The sequence below is a fragment of the Mastomys coucha genome, unplaced genomic scaffold (genome assembly GCF_008632895.1).
Source record: "Mastomys coucha isolate ucsf_1 unplaced genomic scaffold, UCSF_Mcou_1 pScaffold23, whole genome shotgun sequence".
NCBI classification, from domain to species: Eukaryota; Metazoa; Chordata; class Mammalia; order Rodentia; family Muridae; genus Mastomys; species Mastomys coucha.
In genome coordinates this window covers 24,764,722-24,790,981 of record NW_022196906.1, presented here as the reverse complement: position 1 = coordinate 24,790,981, position 26,260 = coordinate 24,764,722, and the positions used below count along the sequence as shown (strand labels likewise).

At 44.0% G+C, this 26,260-nt stretch overlaps 1 long non-coding RNA gene across 1 annotated transcript; it reads left to right on the top strand.

The window, feature by feature from the left end:
• Window positions 1-315: 315 nt before the first annotated feature.
• On the top strand, window positions 316-25,177 carry LOC116072809. The gene is made up of 4 exons (XR_004111558.1): window positions 316-569; window positions 2,287-2,404; window positions 22,102-22,195; window positions 24,908-25,177. It is a non-coding gene; the product is annotated as an uncharacterized LOC116072809 (long non-coding RNA).
• Window positions 25,178-26,260: the final 1,083 nt, after the last annotated feature.

The window sequence follows — 26,260 nt, the reverse complement described above, 5'->3', positions numbered from 1 at the left end:
CTTTTGTGGCTCGTGGATGTTTCTGAGATAAGCAGAAAGGAATGTCGTCCTTCCCTTCCTATAGGTGGTGAAAACAGACTAAGAGGCTAGGTCTGCGGGTTACAGACAAGGATCCAAGTCAGCAGGAATGTTTTCTGCTTTGGTTTTTAAATTTTCACTAGGGAAACTTATTTGGGAAACTTTGCCAGAGTCTCTGAAGCTTTCATTACATCTCCCCCCTGTCCCCACCCCAGAGTGATGTCACAATCAGGGAGCTATGACAGGAGACACCAAAGTGAATGTTCTGTCTGCTGCTGCAGCACATTGGAGACTCCCTGGGGCTCTGAGGGTCTGGGGCTTGGCCTTGGATTTGGCTTTTCATTCCATTCAAAGGGCTGCCCACTTCATTACAGGCTGCTTGGAGAAAAGAATGTCACAGACTCTGTTTTCCCTGCTTCAAAGTGTAGCCAGCAGCTCTAGGCACAAGGTTACCATCGGACCTTACTCCAGCTGTGGCTCATGTACCGATGGGCTTGCATTCTGAAAATGGTTCAAGATGGTCTGGGCTCCAGAGACACATAGGCTAGGAGGTAAGATGGCCAGCAGCCAGATGCAAACTGTATGATGCTAGGGAGAGAGCCTGGGTCATATAGCTAGAGCTCCCTCAGAAGCCAAGAATTGGGCCAGCAGGAATGAACTTCAACTTTGAGTTTTTTTTTTCTGTTTTTCTGAGGCTACACAGGGTTTCTCTGTGTAGCCCTGGCTGTCCTGGAACTCACTCTGTAGACCAGGCTAACCTCAAACTCAGAAATCCACCTGCCTCTGCCCCCCAAGTGCTGGGATTAAAGGCGTGCGCCACCACCCCCGGGCCAAGCTTCAACTTTGTAGTAATTTCATTTTCTGCAAGGAGATGGAGGGAGTGAAACTGAGTAAATATTCAGTCTTACAGATCAATAGATATTAGAGACAGGTGGATTCCTGGGGTGTGCTGGCTAGTTGACTTGGCCTACTTGATACGTTCTGGGCCAATGAGAGACCCTGTCTTAAAAAAAAAAGGCAGCAGGTGGTGGTGGCAGCAGCGCATGCCTTTAATCCCAGCACTTGGGAGGCAGAGGCAGGCGGATTACTGAGTTCGAGGCCAGCCTGGTTTACAGAGTGAGTTCCAGGACAGCCAGGGCTACACAGAGAAACCCTGTCTCGAAAAACAAAATAAAAAAAACCAAACAAAACAAACAAACAAGGCAGCGAGCATCTGAGGAATGCTACATGTACAACTACCCACCCACAGTAAACTAAGGATCCAAGCTTGTCTCCCCAGAAGTTTAAAAAGCTGAGGCAGGAGGATCTCAATTTCAGGAACTGCCTGAGTTACAGAAGGAGTTCAAGGCCAATGTGGGCAATTAAATGACTCCAAGTCTGAAAACAAAAAAGGAAAAGGTGGATAGGGGTCACGTTAATGAGGCCTCAGAGTCGGTAAATAAATATGTGACAAACCAAATAAAGCAAGGCAAAGAATGTTATGTACAGGAAGTTTTTATTTGGGTGACAGTTGAGGATATGTTTATACATGAATAGGACATTTTTGGAAGTGTGCACGGGAAGCTGTTCCTTCAGGGGAAGTAGACAGGATTTGGAGTGGGAGGCTAACTGTTTAAACATTTTAAATAAACGTGGAATGTATCACATTTCCAGTGGAGTGTATAAAACATATGTACCATCTGAAAAGTAATTGTGAAGCATACCAGACTTAATGTACATATATTGTATAATAAATTCCTATGCTTGGAATTTTATACTGTCTGACTTCAGTAATCTGTTACTTTTCCTATTGAAAGTGATCTCTGTGAAGTGTTCCAGGACATTCCTTCCTCTTCTACTTCCTGAGTGGACAGAGGGCAGAGAACTTAGTGGAGGAGCCTAGGGTATGTCCAGGAAAAGTATGAGCAGGCAGAAGTAGCATGAGCCAGGAGAAGAGGACACAGGATTAGGGAACCAGGACCCATGCTGTTTCTAGGACAACCAGACTCTGCCTGGTCTGGAATTTTCTTAGTTTTGGAGGGTGGTAAATTAGCCTAGGTTCTAGGATAGCACTGTCTACAAAAAGAAGTACAAGCTAGTGTTAGGGTAGTCTGGTAGATGATGTGATAGCCAACCAGCCCAATGACATTGCTGTAGGGTGGGGAGGGTCCCTGCTTGCCCTTGTGCTGTAGCTCACAGCAATGGGAATGGGCACTCACTCTTCACCCAGGATGCATAAAGACCTTCTCATTATTCATACCAGATCAATGTGATTCCCCCATTTTATAGGCAATGAAACAGAACATCAGAAAAATTAGGTGACTTGCTGGTGGCCACAGTGGATGAAGAGCAGAAGGTTGATTCCATGCCCTCCTAGGTGACAAGCCAGCACTCCTGCCCACACTCGGTAGTCTTTCTACTTCCTTCTTGTAGTCTGACAAAAGCCTCACTTCAGAATGACTTTCCCACAAGCATCTTATTCCAGGCCCTGAGATTCTCATGTTTTTCTATGACATTGACCATGATAGCAAGATAAATGGGGAGTAAATGCTGAGGTAAACATGCATGACATTGGGAGGCACCCAGCAACCCTGGCTCTTACCACCTGCCCTCTGTCAATCATCAAGGGTTATGGGCATGGGAATATCGAAGGCCTACGATATTCCAGAACACAGTCTCTGAGGAATGGGGCTGCTTGAATCCTTCTGCTCTCACATTTGTTCCTCAGAGTGGGTGGGCAGCAGACCTGTGGTCTATATGGTAACCATAGGCAGCAGTAACTTCTTTGGGAAGGAAGAGGTTAATGGACTTGATCCCCTTCCTTACCCTCAACTTTCCTGGAAACACACCAGTTTTGGTTTTCATCCATGAACAGCCTGTGGATGAGCACTATTTTCTGGTGTGTGTCATAAGGCAGTGACTCCGTTGGAAGATTTGGCAAAGATCCTTTACAAGGAAAGGAATACAGACACTGCAGAGGATGGCCTGGACTCTGGCTATGATCCACAGGCCTCCCCTACTCATACAGGAAGGTGATAAGTATGGCTATGTGTGCATGCCTGTTATGAACAGTGGAAGGGCCTTATGGGTTATGTCCATGGTTGAACCAGAGCCCGCAGTGTTGCTTGCTTTTGGGGGGAGTATGGTGGGATGCACCGATGTAATCATGCTAACTTCCATCTCCAGCCAACCTCCAAACATGCTCCAGTCCCTGACAAAAGTAATTCTCCCTTGAACAGTAACAGGTGGGAAATGTGCCAGTTTAAGCCTATACTGTAAATTCTTCTCCTCAACAGGACAGAACTCAATGAATATTTCACCTTCATAAGGTTGGCCATGGTTGGGGGTTTGTCCATCTGTCTAAATACAGCTTATCAGCAGGAATGAATGCCCTCAGAATTAAAGTTGGGGGAAAGAGAATTTGGCTGTGCCAAGCTGATGATTTATGAAGGAGCACCGATCTGGAATGGATGAGGAGAGGGGAGGAAAGGAAGGCAGGGGTCTGTGGGATTCCACTCACAACCTATAAAAGCAGCAACATGTACTCTGACAAGGGATCGTATTCCAAGATACATTTCCTTCTATGAAGGATAAGGCGTCTGGCATCCATCACTTTGTAGAGACAGAGGGGCTGTGGGGACTGCAGCTGCCCTTAGGGTGCTTAGCAGGTGTGGGAAGGGACCAGATGGGGCCCAGGGCTGGATCTGCAACAGTTGTGGCCTTGAGACTGTCTGCACTTTTCCCAGTCTGTCCACAAAGCCAGTCAGGCATGATTTTCCACAGCCTAAGAGCCCTGTCCTCCCTTAATCAACAACTTCCGAAGCCTCATTCCCTTCATATAGCATCTTAACATAAAGTGCATTCATAGCATCCTCTCCCTCCATGATTACTACCCAGAACTTTACACACCCATCAAAACAATGGCTCTTGTATGTTTAGCCTTTTTTTCCCCTGCTTTTGTGTGGTTGCTTCCAACTTCCGTGCACATAGAATCTTCAGCAATAAGCATTGTCTCTGTGACATAAGCTCTGAGAGTCAGTTACTTGGGCTGCATCCCAGCTCTGCCTCTTTGTTACAATTTCGGTCTGTTTTATCTGAGTTCCATTTTTCTTATTACCAATGTTCAATGATTGCATACTTACACCCATTGCACTATTGGGAGAATGAGGTAGAAAAACAGCTTAGTCAGCAATTAGGACATGGTTACTGTTCATTCCATGGAAAACATGGTGAAGAGGATGACAATGATGATGATGACTTATCTTAGTTTGGGTTTAATTGGTATGAAAATACACCATGACCAAGGCAACTCTTCTAAAGGACATTTAATTGGGGGCTGGCTTGTAGGTTCAGAGGTTCAGTCCATTACCATCAAGGCGAGAAGCATAGCAGCAATCTGGCAGACATGGTGCTGGAAGGGTCAAAAATTCTACAGCCTTGATCTGAAGGCAGCCAGGAGAAGACTCTTCTGCACTGGGCAGAGCCTGAGCATTAGGAGGCCTCAAAGCCCAGCTGTTCAGTGACTACTCCCTCCAAAAAGACCACACCTCCTCCAATAAGACCACACTGCCTCATGGTGCTACTCTCTATGTTTATGGCCAAACATTCAAACAAATGAATCTATGGAGGCCAAACTGACTAAAACCACACAACGGATGATAGAAGCAGAACTTTGAAGTCATAAAAAAATGAAGCAAAACGGTGAATGATTGTTTGAAACAACACAGGTGTTCTGTATCTCCCATAACTTGGCTACCAATTGTCTTTTCACTTCATTTTGAGATAACTGGCACCAAGGCCCCCTCTGAGCCCTGTACATGAGCTTTGGAATGACATCTGCCTGTGTATGAACTATGATAATGGGCAAATCACTTAATCTCTCTGGGCCTTAGTTTCCTCATATGTGCAATGGAAATAATAATAAATATTTTTCATGGCTAAGGGGTGGATCAAATGAGATAAGGTGCATAGCCTGTTGAGATAGCAACAAGTGCAAATTTCCTTACCTCTGCATTGCCCTAGAAGGCTCTATGTTCCTCCTATATCAGTCCTGGTGGAATTTGAATGAAAAGGGCCCTCATAGGATCATAGGAAGTGACTATTTGAAAAGATTGTGACCTGTATAGCCTTGTTGGAATAGGTTGGCCTTCTTGGAGGAAGTGTATCACTGGGTGCGGGCATTGAAGTTTCAAGCGTTTGAGCCAGACCCAGTGTCACTCTCTCTTCCTACTGCCTGCTGATACTAGTGTAGAATCTTTAGCTACCTCTCCAGAACCATGTCTGCCTGAGTGCCATCAAGTTTCTCCGTTAGGATGACAATGGAATAAACCTCTGAACCTGTAAGCAATCCACAATTATATGCCTCCCTTTATAAGAGTTGCTCTGGTCATGGCTTCATCATAGCAGTGAAAACCCTGACTAAGAAAGCCTGTCTTGAAAAACCAAAAACCAAAGCCAAAACCAAAAGCAAAATCAACCCAACCCCAACTAAGACAGTCCTCTTCCTTCTCAGTTGTCTGAGACTTGCCTCCTAGATATATTCTTCCACACATGAAACTTCCTGTTGAAATATTTTGTCACGTGTTGTCGGTCTTTGATGACTTTGTATGTGTCTAATTTGCCCCTCAAAATGGATGGTAATCTCTGAAGGGTGCACTTATCTTAAGCATGCCCCTTTTTTCTCACCAGAAGTACAGCATAAAGAAGGAAGTTGACCACCTTTGAAGTTAGGAGGAGCCTGGTGCTGAAAGAGGTAGTCTGGGAAGTTTAGCAGATTAGCACCCTCCAAGGCTGAGTTTCTTCTCCCCCACCCCCACCTTGCTTTATTGTTTTGCAAATCTACCACATTCTTTCAGCTTTTAAGAGGAACCATAATTCCCAGAGACCAAGAGACAGAAAAATTTGTAGTTTATACTAAGAAGGGAAAATAGGACATTGGTCTCAAAGGGAGATATGGGATACTCATTTATTTATTATTTTCCATTCTACAAATATTTATGTGATTTATGTGTGTGTGTGTGTGTATGTGTGTGCGTGTCCGTGTCCAAGACACTTATGCTTGACTCTGAGAGGGGAAGAAGGTTACAAAGAGTGGACAAATTTCCTGTCCTTAATAAATTTATAGCCTTGGGTCACTGAGTTGGGTCTAGTTGACCTGACAGCCTGGAATTCCATCGCTTTAATGAAGTCCATTCCCTTAGACTCCAGGGGTTTATCCTGGAGATGCAGATGCAATTTGCTTCTCACAATCCTCTTTGAAGATGGTTTTCTGTTGAATAAACCTTTGTGGACCTTGTTCCTAGCCCAAGGTCTGACAAATGGTTGAACTGTCAGGTATTCGTTAAATGGGTGAAAGAGTGATGCTTCAAGAGAAACAGAGGAACCTAGAATTAAGGGAAAGTTCCCTGGTGTTGGGTAGCCTTTGTGCAGTATGGGAGCTCTTCTTCTGTGCAGGTCCTGTATGAGGTATGCCAGATGAGCTCAGGCCTGCAGAGATGGTTCTGTATAGTGGGGAGACAACAAAAGCTGTCTGAGCAGGCTGCACCAGCAGTAGGCTTCCTGTTGGAACTAGTGCCTCTAATTGTGAGCATCAGAGGCATTCCATATGACCACAAGGGTTGTTGGCTCAGCCTCTGATTTTGATGTGCAGCATATGGCCCTGATATGACTGGAGGAGAGGAGGATGCAAAAGCATCACCTAGATTGGGACTTGCTCAGGCCTTGGTTCTTGTTGGCCCAAGTAGTGTTCTTTCAGGATAGCAGCTTGTGATCTGGACTCTTATCAGCAAGCTCTGTGAACTCAAGCAACTCATTTCCGTACTATGGGCCTTAGTTTCTCCATCTGTACAATGGCAGGGCAGGCGAGAAGAGCCTCTCTAAGCTCCTTCTCTCTCGTTTCGTGACGTCCTTGTTGTGAGCGTGTAGATATGGGTTTTGGTTAGGAAGCAATACTATTTCAGATTGTTAAGGAACTGAGGAAGGAAGGGAGGACTGTTGGAGAGGGGGGATATGAAGTGGACCCTGAAATGAGACCCAAAGCTTCTTCCCCTGGTCCTTTGCACTTGTCACTACCCTAGACTTGGTCTTTGCTGTCTTGACTTCCCCTGTGCCCCAAAGATAATGGCAGACGTGACAGAAACAGAGGGGTGAGCTGTAGTTTTTCCCCTGTGAAGTGAGGCTGATGTCACCCCCTGACTTGAAGATTATGAGGATTAATTAATTCACTTATATACTGTACTTTTTAAACAGAACATCCCAGAAATGTAAGAGTTCTTTATTTAGGCTGGCCTGGATGGGAAGCACACCTGCCAACAGTTCCCTATCAGGTAGCGCCTTCTTTCATGGGACTATTTCATTATAGGGGTGCTTTTTCTGACCCTTGTCAGTGGCCTAGCTCTTGGTATTTTTCTTTGTCCTTAGGAGATAGAAATACTGCTGGCTAGACTTTGTTTCTTTGGGTGGTGTAGCATTCTAACATGAAAGGCATTTCTGTACGATTTGGTGTATCTCACTATGTATGTGCAGCAACATTTCTAGGTGTTGAGAGTAAGAGGAGTTTTCTCTCCATCCCTGGAGCAAAGAGGTCCACAAAGCAATGTTGAAGTAGTTGCTGGAGTAGGTGATTGGTACATAACTGTTTCGTGACTGGATATCACTTAGAGGTATAAGTGGCAGGGATTTGTTTAGAATCCTAAGTTCCTTAGTAAGTTCTGGGTTTCGATTGCTGCATAGTTGCTGAGAGTTTGAAGGACTTTAGACAATACCTAGTTGAGTGACCCCATAGACCTGAGACCTGGGGCTTGGTTGAAGTGACCTAGCCCATTTACAAAGGAGTAGTGACTAGGATCCCATCTCAGGCCAGGGTCTTGTGCTCTCTCCAACCTCCTACATATAGTTCTGATTCCTTCCTCTTCTCACTTGTCCTGGTTGGGTTTTTTGTTTGTTTGCTTTGTTTTTTGTTTGTTTTGTTTTTGTTTTTTTGTTTTGTTTTTTTTTCTCCACTTGACCCAGCTAGAGCACCAGAGAAGAGGAAGTCTGTAGGTTGTTTTCTTTCATTTCTTTCTTTCTTTTTTTTTTTTCTTAATTTTGGTTTTTCAAGACAGGGTTTCTGTTTAGCCCTGGCTGTCCTGGAACTCACTCTGTAGACCAGGCTGGCCTCAAACTCAGAAATATGCCTGACTCTGCCTCTCAAGTGCTGAGATTAAAGGTGTGTGCCACCACTGCCTGGCTTGGTTGTTTTCTTGATTAATGATTAGTGTGGGAGAAGCCACCATACTAGGGGCAGTGTTACCCTCAAGAAAGTGGTCCTAGGTAGTATAAGAAAGCAGATTAAGGAAATAATTGGGAGCAAGCCAATAAGTTGTATTGCCCAGTAGTCACTGCATCTCTTCTTGAACCTATCTCAGGTTCCTGTACTGAGTTCTTGTCCTGAGTTTCCTTTATGAAGGATTGTCAGCTGTCATGTGAAATAAATTTCTCTTCCCAAGTTACTGTGGTCATGGTGTTTATCACAGCAGATGAATACCACCTACTTCCCATCAGGTTTCAGCTCTTCCTCTGCCTCCATCTTTTGTTTCCCCTTCCTAAGTTCATTTGGTCCAGCCTTCAGGATGAAATGTAGTTTCTGGTGGAAGCAGGCTATTTGGTAGAGTGGAGTGACCTTCCAAAGCAGTTTGGACATGGAGACATCAGAGAGTGTCCAAGACAGCACAAGCCTTTTCCCAGAGCCCCTGGAGAGGCAGGAAGGAGCTAGAGAATCCATCCACCAGCCTCATGTCTTAAGGGGTCAGAACCAACAAGCTAGATTCTATGATGACCAGAGTTCACTGACTCTTCCCTCACTGACACAGCAGGAGGGTCAGTGTGAGCTGGACATCAGCCACAGTGTGGGCCAAAAATCTTCCTCCATGAACAGCACTTTACCATCCTATCTTGCCTCCATTTGGGACATTCCAAAACCATGGGGATAAGATGCCCTGTCTGCCTATGAACCCTGTCCAGACTCACCCAGATAATGCTGGCCTAAGTTCAAGTGCCAATATCAACTCAACACTGTGCTAGCTTGTCTAGGGGAATTCACCGCAGGGGGATTGCTCCCTCTGGCAACAGCTGACTCTATTTATTCAGATGAGAACAATTTTCTTCCCCTTGCACTTTCAACAAGTTCGACCCCAGCATCCCCACCCCCAGCCTGCTGTACTGCCAAGAGCAATAAAAAGCAAAAAGAGGAGGTAGAGGGGGGAGAGACACTCCACAATAATTGAGCTGTCAGCCCAGCTTTGGATTTCCTGGATCTGGGGTGTCTCACAGCCCATAGGGCTGGTTTTCAGCTAATAGGGAAGGGACTGTTTGGCTTCCTAATTAGTCTTAAAGATAACCTGCTCAAGACCTGTGGGATGGACCTTGGCAGGAATGGCTCCTGACTGACTTCCTCCCTGGCACATCTTCTTCCTGGTCTTTGCTAGAGCTGCCTTCGTCCTTTAAACAGGAAACCTGCTTGTCACTTAGTGGGGTGGGTAAGGTACAAGGGCCTCAATGCTGTGCTCCGTGAGGAACTCCCCCTTCTCCCCCACAAAAATGGATGAGAAGACACTGTTCAGGCATGCTCTCCAGACAGCAGCTGGGCCCTCACCTGAGTACAACCTTGTTGGTGAGCCTTTTGCTCTTGTGCAGAAGTGACCCTTGCAGTAGGACAGTTGGACTAACATTACCCATGGAGAATCATACTGCAGTATTGTTTGTTCTGGCCCCTCATGAAGAGTTCTTTTCATGAGAATGAACAAGCCTGGGCTATTTTCTACTCACAGGACCTGACTCTCCCTTGACACTGAGGGTACAGTGAGGACACAGGGCTGGAGGTGGGCTTATCTTCCCTGGGACATGGAGTGTTTAAAAAGCTGTTGGGTTGGGGAAGAGAGGGGAAGAGCTGAGAGTTGGGCATGATGCAAATAACAGTGCTGCGTAGAACACAACAGCTTTGTCACCTGGAAGCAGTGCATTCTCCTCATGATGTCCAAGACCTCCATTGGCACTCATCATCTGATGTCTTCCCACCTCATAGCAGCCTGGTGCACTCTAGACCCATTCCCAGCCCTCACCTGACTCATCATCCCATGACATAGTCCTGTCTCCACTGCCCTTCCCCTACATCTACAACACATCCACAAAACAAGTCCTTAATCACCCACCGCTTCTTCCCTAACTCCCTTTTAAATTTCTCTGAGATGGTGCCTGATTCTTCTGTATTTTCCTTACCCCTCCTTCATATCTCTGAGGATAACACTCTCTTCTTCTCATGAGACTCAACACAGACCCTGTTGGTAGGAGTGAAATCATCACCTCTGTGTGTGTGTGTGTGTGTGTGTGTGTGTGTGTGTGTGAATCATGTTAATGTGTATTTACATAAGCACAGGCTTCGTTTACAAAGATGGTCTGCTTTTGTAGTTCTTACCCTTGAACAAAAAGTGCTCTGATGAAGGCAAGGAGATAAGAGAAGAGGTCCCAGGGCTCCGAGGATGGTTCGGAGGTGGCAATGCAGTCTGCTTTCTTAGTGTACAGGTGTAGAAAGTAAGGTTCTAAGAAAGTAAGTTTCTGACAACCCTGACAACCATAAAAGCATTCATGAAGCATTGAGAGACCCTTTCATCTGGCCAGTAATACAGAAGCTTAATTTGTATTCATTGGAAGACTTTCTCCCCATGCTCCTGAGGTTTCTGCGTCTTCTCTGTCTCTCATATTGCTCTAATAATCAATCTCACCTACAATAATTTACTTTTGAAAAATTGGAAAGCCCAATATAGACACTCCTGTGCTGATTTATAAGAGAATCCAACTTAAATGAGAAGCAAAACCAAAACCCTCACCCACTTACTATGAAATCCAAAAAAATCTTTCTTTTTATAAAAAGCAAAATAACATATAACAAGATAAAACAAAAGCTAACACATCAAAATTGGGCTAAACAAACAAACAGAAGGAAAAAAAAACTGACAAAAGGTATGGTAAATAGACAGACACACTTACTCAAGAATAAAAATAAAAACAACAAAAAAAACCTGAACTGAAAGCCATAATACATATGCAAAAGGATCTGTAGGATGAAAAGAGAGAAAAATATAAATTAAATAAAAAAAATAAAATAAAAAAATAAGATAAAATTTATAAAAGAGAAAAAAGAAAGAAAAAAGGAAGGAAGGAAGATAGGAAGGAAGGAAGGGGGCATTATGAACCAAGGAACTTCCAAAGATCCCCTGCTGAGTTTGTTTTCTGTTGTCCATCTACTTCTGGACATGCAGCTTATCCTTAAGAGTAGTTTGTTTTCCTCAATGACACTCCCTTGGAAGAAAGTAAATTTTCATTTGCAAGTGGCTTCTTAATTGAAGATAGCTTCTGGGTTAGGAACCTGACCATGTATCTACTGCTCCTTTCAGCTCTAGGATTCCCCCATGCAGGGCATGTACATGCTGCTCCAGTCTCTGTGAGTTCACATGCCCATAGGTCCTGTTGGTTTAGAGGGCCTTGTTTTCTTGGTGTGTCCTCCATCCCCACTGGCTCTCAAAAATCTTTCTGCCTCCTCTTCTGCAGGGTTCTCTGAGCTCTGAAGGGAGGGATCTAATGGAGACATGCCATTTAGGGGTAAGTGTTCCAAGGTCCCTCACTCTTTGCATAATATCTGGCTTTGGGTCTCTCTATTTGCTCCTATGTGCTGCAGGAGGAAACTTCTCTGATTATGGCTGAGCAAGACACTGATCTGTGAGTGTAGCAAGCAGAATGTCATCATGAGTAATTTTATTGACACATAGGTACATATACACACAAACATACATATAGACACATACACACACACACACACACATACACACACACACACAGTCACACACACACATGACCAGTAGTATTTGGTTTGATCCTAAGTTCCTGGGCTATCTAGTATCAGGTTCTTGGTCACCCAAGCAGTGTTCGGCATGGGTTCTATCTCATTGAGTGAGCCTGAAGTTAAATCAGATATTGGCTGATTGCTCCCACAAAATTTGTGCCACTATTGCACTAGCATATCTTGCAGTCAGGACACCACTGTAGATAAAAGGGTTTGTGACTGGGTTGGTGTTTATGTTTCTCCTTTGGTATCAGAGTATCTTCCAGTATCAAAGACATTAATGTGCTGATGTAAGGCTCTGTGTAGGCACTAGCTCAACTTCTCCATGTTAACTGAATTGTGTAAGTGTTGCCTTCAGCAATAGGGCCTTGCTGTCAATTTGATGAGAGGAACCTATAGTTTAGAGACAGCTTGGGTTGTTTGGGCGTTCCCATGGGAGCACCTTGGCTAGCAACTCAATTAGATGTCCTGGAAAGCTTTATTTGGTCACAAGAGATGTCCAGTTGGGGCTCCGTTGCCCTAATTCTTTGGTGATTTCATTTAGATCTCCTTCACATATGTATATATTTTAGAAAGCTCCTAGGTTTCATATGATCCCTCAACTGGCCCTTAATTTTAGCTTTTTCTCCCTGTATTCCTTCCCTCACCGCCCCCACCCCATTTCTCTCCTCTTGTCAACTTGATTCTCTTGATACAATCATCCTTCCCCATCCACCCATAACTATTTCCCTTTTCTAGGGAGATCTATCTGTCTTTCTGTCCCCAGTCCCTTACCCTATGCCTACCCTCTGTGATTCAATGGATTGTAGCCGGGTTATCACTACCTTCAGAGCTAATACCCACATATAAGTGAGTACATACCATATTTGGCTTTCTGGGTCTGGGTTACCAGATTCAGGATGATTTCTTCACCTAGTTCCATCCATCTACCTGCAACTTTTATAATTCATTTATAAATGGCTGAGTAATAACTATTCTATTGAGTACATGTACCACATTTTCTTTATCCATTCTTTTGTTGAAGGATATCTAGGTAGCACATGGAGGGGTCTGATTGTTCTGGCAGCATGTGTATAGTAGAGGATTGCAATTTGATCATCAATAGGAGGAGAAGAGCTCGGCCCTGTGAAAGTTCTGTGCCCCAGTATAGGGGAATGCCAGGGCCAATAAGTGGGAGAGGGTGGGGTGACAGGCATGGGGAGGGGGGAGGCAACAGGGGTTTGTTTTTGTTGTTTTTGTTGTTTCTTTGTTTTTTGGAGGGGAAACTAGGAATGGAGAAATTTACATGTAAATAAAGAAAATATCTAATAAAAAAATAAATAAAAATAAAAAGAATGAATGCTTTGGCTTGGGGAATAATTGTAAATAAGATTGGTAGTAGGATAAATTGCCAAAATACATGCTAAGTTGCTGACAATTATGAAATATTAATAAACTCTGAAAAATGTTTAAGAAAAAAAAAGAACAGAGCAACAATGAACATGGTCAAGTAAGTGTCTCTGTGGTACCCTTTGGGTGTATATCCAAGAGTAGAACCCCAAATCTTTAGGCAACATTGCTGGATTCCTACCTCTGTCTCTTGGGAGGGATCTCAAACAAATTTAAAGTCACAGCAAATGATAAGAAAAACAGATGGAGAAGAAATTAAAAATACATGAGAATAGCACACAGTAGCATGGAAAGGCAGATCTGGGATGAGAGACCCTGGGTCCTATAGGACAAGAATGTCTTTCCCATGAGAGAGTCATCCAAGACTTTTAAACACCCACTCCCTGAAGGTTGGAAATCCCACACTGCAGACTGAGAAAGGAGAAAGCTCTGGGCTTGAGTTGCTTCAGATATTAGGCTGATGAACTCCATAGACTCAGTGCTCAGGACTGGTGAATAAGAGGAATCCTCTTAGAACATCTTTCACAGTGTGATGCAGAAACTAATTAGGATGAAGGGGAGAACTGTGAGCATCCCCTTTCTCTCCCTGTCTCCCTAATCCCACTAACTTCTTAAAGCTGGAAACAGAGTTGTTTCCTGTTACCTCTTTCTTATCCAGGACTCTGGAGAAAACAAGAAAAACAGAGATACAGGGAAGGAAATCTAGTCAGGTGAATGCCCAAGCTGGAGACATTCCTGGAGCCTGGCACAAGCATTGTATCCAGTTGGCCTGTGCTGGCCCACACTTTGGACCCCATTGTAAGATGATGAGTTGCTAGCGGGAAGGAGCGGGGTCTCCACTTTCTCTTTTTCCTTGAAAAACATTTGTTGTATTATTTGACCTATAACTATATACTTTAGAGACTAAAAAAAAATTTTATTTGAAAATTGGGGGAACCAAACAGAAATCCCTCTTGCCAGAGTGAGGATGGCCAGCTATGAGCTGTGCCTTCCAGGTAGGGTCTGAGAGTTTTGAGTTTGCCATGTCCCCACATGGCTTTTGACTGCAGAGCTCAGAGGCTGAAGCCCAGAGACTTGTTGCCAGCAAACTCTCTCTTCCACACTCTGCCTGGCTCAGGACCCTGATGGCTCCAGCCAAGGAACTGTGGCCTGGAGACCACAGGCATGATCGGATGTCCTCATGCGTGTGTCGGTGAGTCAGAAGGATAGCTGGTGCCATGCGTTTTCAGTTTCTCTGCTCTAGGAGACCACCTTGACGTTTGCCTTGACCCTGATCACATTTTCTTGGTCATTGCCATTTACTTTCCATCTCTCTGAGTTCAGAAAATAAATTCCCTTAGGCCCCTGGATCTTTGGGGTGGAACACAATTTCCAGGACACCTGAAGTTCAGTGTGGGAACTGAAAGAACCCAAGCCCCTTTGTTACCTTTGCAAACAGATGTGGAAGAAACTTTTACCTCCTGGTTTATTTAATTACTATGATGTGGACACTCTTCCTAAAAGTTTATTTTTGAATGTGTTTACTGTAGACTCTGGATCCTGTACCTGAATTTCTTTATATTACTGTGAAAACCAAAGTTCTGCACTATTATTTCTCAATGCTTCCTGTGGACAAAACCATATTTCGTTGACCTCACTGAGAAGCTAAGAGGTCTTCCCTCCTGGCATCTTGAATCCTCATCTATTACCCCAGGGGAACAAGCCTGGCTGCCATTTGTAAGGTCTGTACACAGAACAGACTTGATTGTTATCAGGCTTTTGAAAGAGCAAATGGGAGGAGGAGAACAAGCTGGCCAGGGGTAGTCCCTGGACTTAGCCACGGTGAAGTCTCCAAAGATTTATCTGAGAGCATTATGTCCTCAAATCCCTCTTTTGCCTTATCTTGGAAGGTTGGGATTGGCAGCCAAGAACAATTTTCCAGGATCAAAACTTCCCCTCCTGGGTAGGGTGTGTAACTTGCAATAGAACGCTTACTTCCCAGCAGAAGCAGCCCCTTCACTGTGAGCAATCCTCTTCCCCCTTTCTTCCCCAAAAGTTTTGCTAGGTTCTACTCTATGACTCAGTGACTTTTCCAGGGTTTTCATTATAAAGATAAGACCTTCTTAAGGAGAAGAAATAAACAAACAAACAAAACAAACCCCCAAACCTCCTCAAGTTTTGTCATAAAATCTTCCAGAAACAATGTCCAATTACTACTTAAGACCCTAAAACCAGAATTTCCAAAGAACCATCTGGGGTGGACTCTATAGTGTTGTATACCTCGAAGGGGTCTGGATAGTGTATGTGCCCCACATATGGAACCATATGTTCCATGGATAGTTGGAACGTTGTGTTTCTGGGACCTTTCTTGCTATTCTGTCAGCAAAGCATCCTCCAGAAGACGCAGAGGAAACTTCACTTCTCTACCCACAGACCAGTCACCACTGCTGAGAATGCTAAGAGGCCTGGAGACTGGCTGTAGCGTAGCCCTGAGATGAAGAGTGAGGGCTCTGTAGTCAGGTTCTCCCAGCTGCTTCCTAGCCGTGCAGGTTCAGACATTCTTGTCTCCAAGACTCCTGCTGCTCATCTGTAAATCGGGGCTAATAAAGTCTGCCTTATGAGGTTGCCCTCATTGTTACTGAAATAGTACAGAAGGAATGTTTGGCAGAACGAGGCTCATACTAACTGCTCAACCCGTGGTAGCCATTAACACATTAAGATCTATCTGCAATGGCCTTTCTTTCTGAATGGACATAGATCTCTATAAACTCCTGAAACAATTGTCAACTCTTATCCCTGTCTCTCTCCTACTATACTATACTATACTATACTATACTATACTATACTATACTATACTATACTATATTTTTTGTTTGTCTGCTCAATATTCAGCCCAAGCTACAAATTCTCATTAATCTAACTTGCCAATGAGTTGAAGAATGTACTGAGTAAATGAGGGGACTAGCAGCTTGCAGTGAATCTCTACATGCTCCTACAGAGATGACATGCAAGTCTGACTTGCTGAGGTCCTCAGCATCCTCTCCAAGAAGTTTGCTTAGAAAGAACTGAGCTTCTTTTCATCATCTAAAGAAGTTGCAGAAGTTGAGAATTCACTTGGGGATGGGTATCTTGGGAAATTTTGCTATTTTTATCCCACCCTTGATCCAGGAAGGTCTCATTCCAGTGCTCACACCCCAGAGCCCTCATTTTGCACAACCCTTTCTAAACGTTACCTGAGTTGTATACTGTGCAGCCTGAAGGGCTGCAAGTGGCAAACCCAGACACTTTAAGACAGATCCAGACCCCATGTCACAATGATTTACTTTCCAAAGGATGGTTCATTTTCAAATGGCCTGAAAGAAAGAATCAACCAGGCAGACCAAGGACAATATGCCACATCTGCAAAGGAGGCATGGCCATCCTCTCTGGGAGCACTATGCTGGAGTTGAGCATATTAGCTCACAAGACTGGACTGAGCATGCATCTTGCCGGCTCTGTAGAAACAGTATTTACACCATTGAAAGTGACATATTTACAAACTCAGGTTTTCTTCCCAATGCCCGCTCCAACTCAGAGAGCCCTTTGTTAAATATTTGTAGTGCATTATTGATGAGGAAGATAATTAAAAGTTCTGGGCAGTGTGTCTAGGTCTAGTCACACATCACTGGGAAAAAGGAATTTTGCTTGCTAAATGCAGTATGGGAATTGTTTACAGGCCCACACTGTTTTAACTTTTCAGTGCTGGAATACACAGGGATTTGCCAGGAACTCCATTTGGGCCTACCTCTGTCTTGATAGACTGTGGTTACCGAAGAACTTAGGTGGTTGGAGTTTCTCAGTGCTTTGTTCCTCCCCAGTTCTCTCCCCACCACCACATGTGTGTAAACCCAGAACCTTGCACAAACACGCTAGGCAAGTGTTCTGCCACTGAGCCACTACCAAGTCTTAGAGTTTGGATCTTAATGTCCCTTCAAAGCCCATGTGTTGGAGGCAAGGCTGCCAAGAAAGTGATTATAGATAGCGGCATCTATAAATATTGGTCCCTAACAGGGCATTGGGAGCCTGTGCCCTCGAAGGGATCTATGATATTCTGTTCCCTTCCCCTGTTCTGTAAGGTGATTTTCTCAGGGATTTGATACAGTGACAGAAAGACGACTCACACACCTGGGAGGCAATTCAGGTGGAGAAGAGGGTAGTTGAGCCTCTTGCAGCCACATGTATACTCTGTGTCTCAGCTGAACCTCCCTTTCTGATTTCAGTACCTGGTCTGCATCTCAGTTGACAAAGTTCATAGGATAATTAAAACTTTATTCACTGTGAAATCTAGCACACAGTAGATGTTTGTGGTACCTTTTGGTGAGAGCTGGATAAGGTACAAGGCAAAAGGCTCTCTGCCTGCTCTCTGCCTGCTTGTACTTGCCTTCCTGCTGAGCTGGCAAGTTCATCGACCCTGTTGCTGCCACTACCATTATTTACTTACATCACAACTCAGCTCTTCCAGCCTTCCAAAGTAGCATGAAGACCAGCGGCTCTCCAAGAATCTGCCAAGCCTTCAGCACCAGACTGGGACTTCTGAGGCGTCCAGCTGTGTGAGCACATCAGGTTCTCAGCTACCAGGTTCTCTGCTTCCCCAGTGTGAAGAGTACCCAAGACAAACTGTGTGAGCCATCTCCTTTTAATACACACTTATTCTATTGGTTCTGTTCCCCTAGGGAATCCTGTCTAATACATCTGTTATATTAATTTTTGTTATTGTGACAACTATCTGAAGATGTTAATTTCAGAGGTTTCCACCCATGGCTGGCTTGTTCCATTGCTATGGACCCATAGTGAGGAAGATCATCATAGTAACGGGAGATTAAAATCAAGCAACGCTGCCTACCCTACCATGTCCACAAAGGATGGGCTTGGCGACAAGGACAGTGGGGACAAAGTATAGCTCTCCAGGGCACACCTGCCATTGTGTACTCTGTCCAATGAGGCCTCCCTTTTAGTTTGTCACTATCGCCCACTAAACCATCAAATTATATATCAACCAATGCATTGATCAAGAGATTCAGTCGGGGTCTTTATTTTGAAATCACTCCAAAGTCCATCAGCTGGCAACTATGCTTTTAATCTAGGAACTTCCTGGGGACATTTAATTAAACCATAGCAGATATGTTAGGTCCAAATTGTTTTATATATATAATCTCATATAAATTTAAGAGCCCAGTGGATCAACTGTTGTTATTTTGTTCCCATGGGACATCCAAGGTCCCTAAGAAGCAGACAGGTACTCACTAGATACAAAAGCAGATCTTTCTCAAAATAGAGAGCAACATTTTCTTAAAAATTTAAAATTTTTGAGATTTAATATAATGACATCATTTCTTCTCTCTTCTTTCTTCTAAACCTTCCCACATATCCCTCCTCAACTTTTTAAAATTCATCACCTCTTTTTCCATTATTTTTATATATGCATTTTTGTCTCTGTATTTCTAACTATAGCCTGTTCTGTCTGTATAATGTTACTTGCACATTTGCTCTCAGGGCCGACGTTGGCTTGGGTAACCTGCTTACGTGCTTTCCATGAAGAAGACAATGTCTCCCATTTGCTCTCATGGCCGACGTTGGCTTGGGTAACCTGCTTACGTGCTTTCCATGAAGAAGACGATGTCTCCCATTTGCTCTCATGGCTGACGTTGGCTTGGATAACCTGCTTATGTGCCTTCCATGAAGAAGACCATTTCTCCCATTTGCTTTCAGGGCTGAAGAAGACGATGTCTCCCATTTGCTCTCAGCGCCGACACTGGCTTGGGTAACCTGCTTACGTGCCTTCCATGAAGAAGATGATGTCTCCCACTCTCAGCATTCTTCAGTTGTCTATAGTTCTTTGTGTAGCTTGAAGCCTCATGGGCTTTTCCCATCCACGTGGGCACATCTGTTGTTCAGCTCTTGTTTAGACAGCCACAGTGATGAGACTTCGGATATTATTAGGAGATATAACCTTATAGCAAACTCCCTAGTCTCCTTGCTCTTTCCAACATGCACAACAACCACCTCCAAAAAATAAGGAGGAGAGGAAGAGATTACACAGTGTTCTTAGCTGTAACATCTCTGAATGGCGCTGGCTGAGAGGCAACCTTTTGTTTTTGGGAAATTGATACTTCTGGCATGAATAGGTCACACTGAAATACCTCATCCTAATCTTTTGGCTTTTAAGGAACAACCATTATTTTTGTGCTCTAGGTCTCAGCCTCCTTCCTGCCATTTGCTCATCCTGCTACTTATTAAAACCAGCTTCTTCATGGGAAAAATCTATTGGGTACATCCCAGTGTGTGTGTGTGTGTGTGTGTGTTACATCTCAGTATATGGATGTATGTGTTATATCTCAATGTATGTATGTGTGTATTACATATGTGTGTGGTATCTCAGTGAGTATGTTTTACACCTCAGTGTGTGTGTGTGTATGTATGTGTGTGTGTATGTGTGTGTTAGTGTATGTGTGTATATGTGTGTATGTGTGTGTATGTGTGTGTATGTGTGTATGTGTATGTGTGTGTATGTGTTTATGTATGTGTGTATGTATGTATGTGTGTGTATGTATGTATGTGTGTGTGTGTGTATGTGTGTGTATGTGTGTGTATCTGTGTGTATATATGTGTGTGCATGTGTGTGTGTGTTTGTGTGTGTGTGTGTGTGTGTAGTGTAGTGTAGTAAGAATGAGAAACCTAACTCCTAAGCCACATGTTTCTCTTCATCGCTTGTTAATTTTAACAAGGCAACTGGTGGTTTGGGCAGAGAGCTTGCTTTCTATTAACCGTAGATTTCCCTTCTGTGGATTTCCTGTTTGTAATTTGGAGGTAAGAGTCTTGGAGGAGGGAAGCCTGAATCCTCCCAACCCAACCAGAGCAGCCCTAGGAATTTGGGATCTTGGTTCAAGATGATAAGAAAAGAAGGAGGAGAAGGAGGAGGAGGAGGAAGAGGGGGAGGAAGAGGAGGAGGAGGAAAAGGAAGAGGAAGAGGGGGAAGAGGAGGAAGAGGGGGAGGAGGGGGGAAATGTAAGGGAAGAGGAAGAAGAACAACAGGAGGAAGAGGAGAGGGGGAAGAAGGATAGGAAGAGGGACAGGAAGAGGTACAGGAACAAGAAGAAGAACAAGAAGCAGCAGTTGCACTGAAAAGGGCTGTGCTCACTTGTACCTAGTATGTGATAGCTCATTCTGTCATAAGGAAGTGATGTTGAAACCGAGACCAAATGGGAGCTGAGCCAGTCAAATAGTGCAGAGGGTTAGATGGAGAGTGGAAGGGATGAAGAAGGGGCATCAGGCTGAAGGAAACTCCTTTGGGTTTCATGAGTAGAAGGGAACAATACTTCCTTAAGGAGCCTCTATGAAGTGAATACAGATTTCTGTGCCTTTAAGCAGGAGAATTAGGTCAAAGTGTGCTTATGGCAAGCGAGACACAGTTCAGGAGTCAGGAATTTAAGAGGGCCCCATGGTGAGTACCCTAGTGTCATACCCTGTGCCATCTCTATCCCTTTAGCATGGGTGGGACCTGTGGCTTGCTTCTACTCGATGGAAGATGACAAAGGTAGAAAGTTGCACCTATGATTTTCTCATTTTATTTAGAACTTGTTTTGTTGTAAGACAATGTAACTACAGATACCAGAGAAATGCATGATGCAAAATGTCTTTGGAGAAAGCTGTGTGACAGAGAGCTAAAGGTGCCTTGTGCCTAGTAGACAGTAAGTATGGAAGAGCCTTATCACAGATCTGCACAGGAGAGATGATCAGAATGCAGCTGAATGGGCTGGAAGAGGGTTCCTCCCCAGGGGAGCCTCTTGCTGAGGCTGCAGCCCTGCCGGCATCTGACTGCAGGTTCTAAGAGTTGAGCAGGTGGCAGAACCAAGCTGTGCTCCAGTCCTTGGCACACAGAAACGGTCAGATAATAAACATGCCACTGTATACTGGCAAGTTTCTGGGAGTTTGTATACAGCAAGAGGAAAGTAATGTGTTCAATATATATTTTTAGATGAAAACACTGGAGAATGTAAGGATGGGGCAGAGGAAGCTCAGAGAGCAAAAAGGCTGGAAGCAGCTCCAGTTGTGTGGTCTGGGTGATTGGTGGACACAGAGAAGATGGGAAAAAAATGGAAAGGGAAGGGAGAGAGCTGGGCTTTTCCCAGCATCTCACTGTCTTTCCCAGTGGCTCAGCAGCTCAGTGCTGAGGTACTGCAGCCTTCCTTGGGTCAGCACGAAAAGTCACTTAAAAATCTTTTCCCTCATTTTTGCATTTTATTGATAACATTATTGCATATATACATTAAATGCACTTTTATTTAAGAATAATTTCATAGGCTAAAATGTCATCCATAACTCTGTTTTTTTTTCAAATATTTCCAGCCTCTTGGCATGCAACCATAACTCTACATACCTCTAATTGCAATCACTTAGAAAACTGTAATTGCTATTTATATTTTACAGTTACAACATTTACACATGATCTTTATAGAGGAAATACACATATAATGTTGAAACTTCCTTTGCCATAAACATTCTTCCACATGTTTCACAAAGTTTTGCTACTTTATGGCTTCCTAATAATATATAAAATCAACAATTTTATATTTGTAGGAGCAATAGTTATAAATTTATAGATTATATTTAAAACTCATTTTGGTACAAGTAAGTTTTTTTTTTTTTCAGAAAGAAACAGGGTAAAATTTTCAAGTGAGGTTATACATGCAAAGATAAGAAACATATTTATGGAAATTGATATATATCCCCTTAACAATAGACATCAAGATGTAATCAAATACTGCTTTTTTCCATATCTCAGAATAACAGTTATTTGAAATCATTATTTTTTTTTTCTTTAGGAAAGTAACCTACCCAGGGGTAGGTGAGTGGTTGGAAGAGCCAGGAGCCAGTTTGTGCCACATGTTATCACCCAGGGCCATGCAGACTTCTGTGGTGCGTGCTACAGCCTGAAGCTATGTCTATAATCATGCTGCCACCTGGGGGACTGGGGAGGCGAGCATATTGATGTGATGTGCTCTGCCACTTGAGGTCATGATGATGTATGGGCCTGTGCTACTGCTGGGGGCCATGTCTGGGTCCATGGTCCTACTGCAGCTGGGGTCTGTGTTGATGTCCATAGCCTATACTGCCACCGAGGGCCACATGGAAACCCATGGTATGTACTGCAGCCTGAAGCCGTGATGATGTTCCTGGGCCGTGCTGCCATGGTACCATGTTGATGTGAGTAGCCCAGGCCGCCTGAGGCCATGTTGATGTTCGGAGTCTGAGCAATCTCCCAGGGCTGTGTCTTAGTCTAGGGTCCTGGTGCAGCAGGGATCACATTTGTGGTCTGTGCTGTTGCCAGAAGCTGTGTAAAGACCCATGATCTGTGTTCCTGTTGACTGTGAAGAACAAGAAGGCTACTTTTGCTGTCATATTGGTGACTGCAGATGCACAGTTGAGAGGAAAGGATATGGAAGATTTCTGTGACAACCCCATGCCCCTACAGCATCACTTTCCCCCAGCCCCCACCCTGTCAAAGAAGCAGCCTAGACAGGAAGCCTCCAAAAAGAACTCTTAAAAAGTATGATAGAGCAGTCACCATAAGACCCTGGCCTCAAAAGGCCACACAGATGTCTCTGATCTGGGCTTCTGTTTGGGATCATGTAGATGTCTAAGAGATGTGCAAAGCAGGCCCTGCTCCTCACTGGCTATGATACTTGGGGGAGCTGAGTGCATCCTTCAATGGCTGTAGCATTCAGGAAAGTGTCCCTTGTAGTTCAGCTGGGCAGCAGAAGTTTAGCTCTACCGCTGGCCCTGATGGCATGGGTGTGGGTGAGCTGGTCCTTTCCTTTGCTGGCTGTGGCATGTAGGTGAGCCAGCCCTAACTGTGTCAGAGCTGGAGAGCTTGCCCTGGTGGTGAGGGTGTGGAAGAGCTGTCAGGCTCTGTACCACTCATCCCCAGACCCAGATCCGGGGCTTTGAATTGGCACATTCCAACATCAACTCCATCTATGAACTGCTAGAGCATGTGAAGGGGCTAGTGTAGTGTGTAGTTTTGTGCTACCTGCCTTTGCTCCAGGATCTGGCACCACCGCCAGCCCCCATCTAGCTTTCCCTGAATTCACAGATAAAACACACACACACAATTGTGTTTTTTTCAACTTGACTTCTTGGTACAATTGCTGGGTGCTACTATCTCCAGTCTGGAAAAATGTGCCATTATCATTACTCTTATCTCTGCTCTAAACTTTAGTAGCTAGTCCCATCTAGCCCCTGCTAAACACCCCTGACCACCTGCCTGTAGGAGCAGCCTGTGTGGTCATTCCATTTTGAGTTCTCATATGGCTCTTCAACCCGACATCAGAAGTATGGTGAAACTCTCCTCCCTTACTTCTCTCTGCCCTGGAAGTCCTGCCTATTCCTTCTGCCCAGCAATTGGCCCATGGCTTTCTTTACTGACAGACCAAGAACCAATTGGGGAAACAGGACCTTAGCACCAGAACCACCCTTGCAGACTGGTTCTGCAGATTTAAGCTACAGAATTTCTATGACACATTATATTCGAGAGGAGTCTCTGTGATGAACCAGTACTGACAGTGTAGCAGAAGTCAGAGGCCTGGAACCAGACCAATGACTCATTGCAGTGAACATTTGCAAGTAAAGATATTTGGACAAAGGGTATACTGTGTGACACACAGTGAGACACCAGCACCTTCCATGACAAGAGTTTGTTTGTTTGTTTATTTGTTTATTCATTTCTTTATTCATATTTTCATTGAAGGGGGATGAAAGGGCAAAGGGAAAATACAAAGGGATGGGAAGATTGGGGTACATGATAGGAAATTCCCAAAGAATCAATAAAGAGTTAAATTTTTTCCCTAAAAAAAAAGGGTGATGAAGATGTTAGAGTTGCTCTCCACAACTGATGGCTTCTGGCAGAGCTGCAGTAGGGGAGGGACTCAGTTCTATTTAAGGGGCAGGCCTAAGAGTTTTACCTTGCTCTAGTGAGTATATAGATAACACAAAATTGGCTTGTTGTTTGCTTGTTTGTTTATTTATTTATTTATTAACTTTTGGGGGGGAGGTAACAAGAGGGTGGCAGACATGGAAGGACTAAGAAGGGATTGTAATTGGGGTGCATGATGTGACACTCCCAGACAATAAAAGTGTTACGTGGGAAAAAGTAGTGATCTACTTTAGTCATAGAGGTATATTTTCTACAGATCTAGTCACCAACTTATCCATTCTTCCAGATTTATCTAACTACCCGCATCCACTTACCCACAAACCCAGCCACCCACTCCTTTATCCACTTAGTCTTTGGTGGGTCCCCGTACATACCCACTCAACTACCCACCCACTCATCCATCCAGTCACCCATCCATCTACTCAACAGATATAGAATATGCATTTACAGAATATGCAGATATATTTTATGCATTTAGAATATGTCCAGGCACAATGTTTCCATATCATTAAGAAAAAGTGATTTTCTTCCTTCTTTTTTTGTATAGCTGAAGTCTCTCTGACATAGCCCCTCCTCCTCCCCTTTCAAGTCTATCTTTGATGTTCCTACTAATCTATTTTCATGGGATTAAAGGCATTGGCAGAAAGAAAACCCTAGCTCCTCTTGTCTGATTCTGGTTCCTTCTCCTGTTGCAGACAAGCAGTGAAGATAGACTAGTATTGTTCTCCTGATGAAGTAAAACAGCTCGTGGGACGCACAGGAAGGGAACATTAATCCACACTGGTGATATGGTCTTCCCACAAATGCCAGAACTGTCAAAAAAGAAGACAAGATAATCTCATTAAAGTGAAGTCTGTTGTTTTCCCCTAGGAGGGGAGCTGAAGGAGGCGGGCAACCCAACAGTTCTTGAGAGCTACTTCCTCTAGGATTCTTCTCTCACACAGTTCTGTTCTTCATAAATCACATTGTGGCTAATTGGTTGTGTTTTGCTGCATATCTACCAAGAGCAGGGTTTGGGGGAGGGGTTAAGAGAAATGGAGGGTATGTCCTCCTGACCTTCATCTAGAGTGGAAAGGAAGGTGGCCTCTCTTGGTGCTTGTCTCTCTCTTTCTTATTCTCCTCTTTTCCCTCCTTTGTTTGTAACATTTTTTGTTTTTTGAATCAAGCAATGGGAAGAAAATTACTTGTTTCAGCTAATCTCATTTGTAATCACAGCATCTCTGGATAGAAGCTCAGTCTGGTGACTACATGAATGTTTTCTGACAAAACTCACTTTTGTGCCCATTACCGTCTTCCCCTCATAGAAAAATGACTCTGAAACGAAATGCGCTCACTCGGTGTCTAGTGCTTGTGACCCATGACACTGTCCACACTCATTGTTTCCATTTTTAACTAGACCTCAGCGTTTTATTTGAAGCCTTTATTCATCCTGCCCTGCTTCCCTTTTGCTCTTGCTCTTTGGAGCCTTGGAATTTTACTTGCCTCCTTGTCCTCAGTCTCTTTCATTCAGGCTCTCAAGTCACCTCTGCCAAGCGACTGCCTCTTCGTAAAGGCTTGCCCTTTGCAGAGGGCTTCCTTGGCCCATGTACTCCTTCTAGTTATCATTACAAGACAATCCTGGCTCTATTCAGAACAATCAATACAAATCCAAGGTGTGTTTATGGGCAAAGTGTGGTGTGTATCTTGAGGCAGGAGGGACATTAGGTCCTTCCTCTCAGAAGTTTGTGGGGTGTTCAAGTACATAGGAAATCATTTTCTTCAACCACCAAAGAAAATGATCCCCAATCCTACAGCCACACACTTCAACATATCCTAGTATATTCCCTGTCCATCCATACATCTGTCACTTTGGTCATCTGAGTCCTTTACTATATTAAGTGCAGGGGTTTTTCAAACCTATGGGTTTCATTTAGTTCTTAATATGCTTCATATCAACCCTGAGAAACCTTTCAGGTACTGTTTTACTACATAGTAGTAAGCAGGATACTCAAGCCAGACAGAGGAGGAGGAAAGAGATTGATTCTTTAGACTTGGGGTGGCTAAGGAGT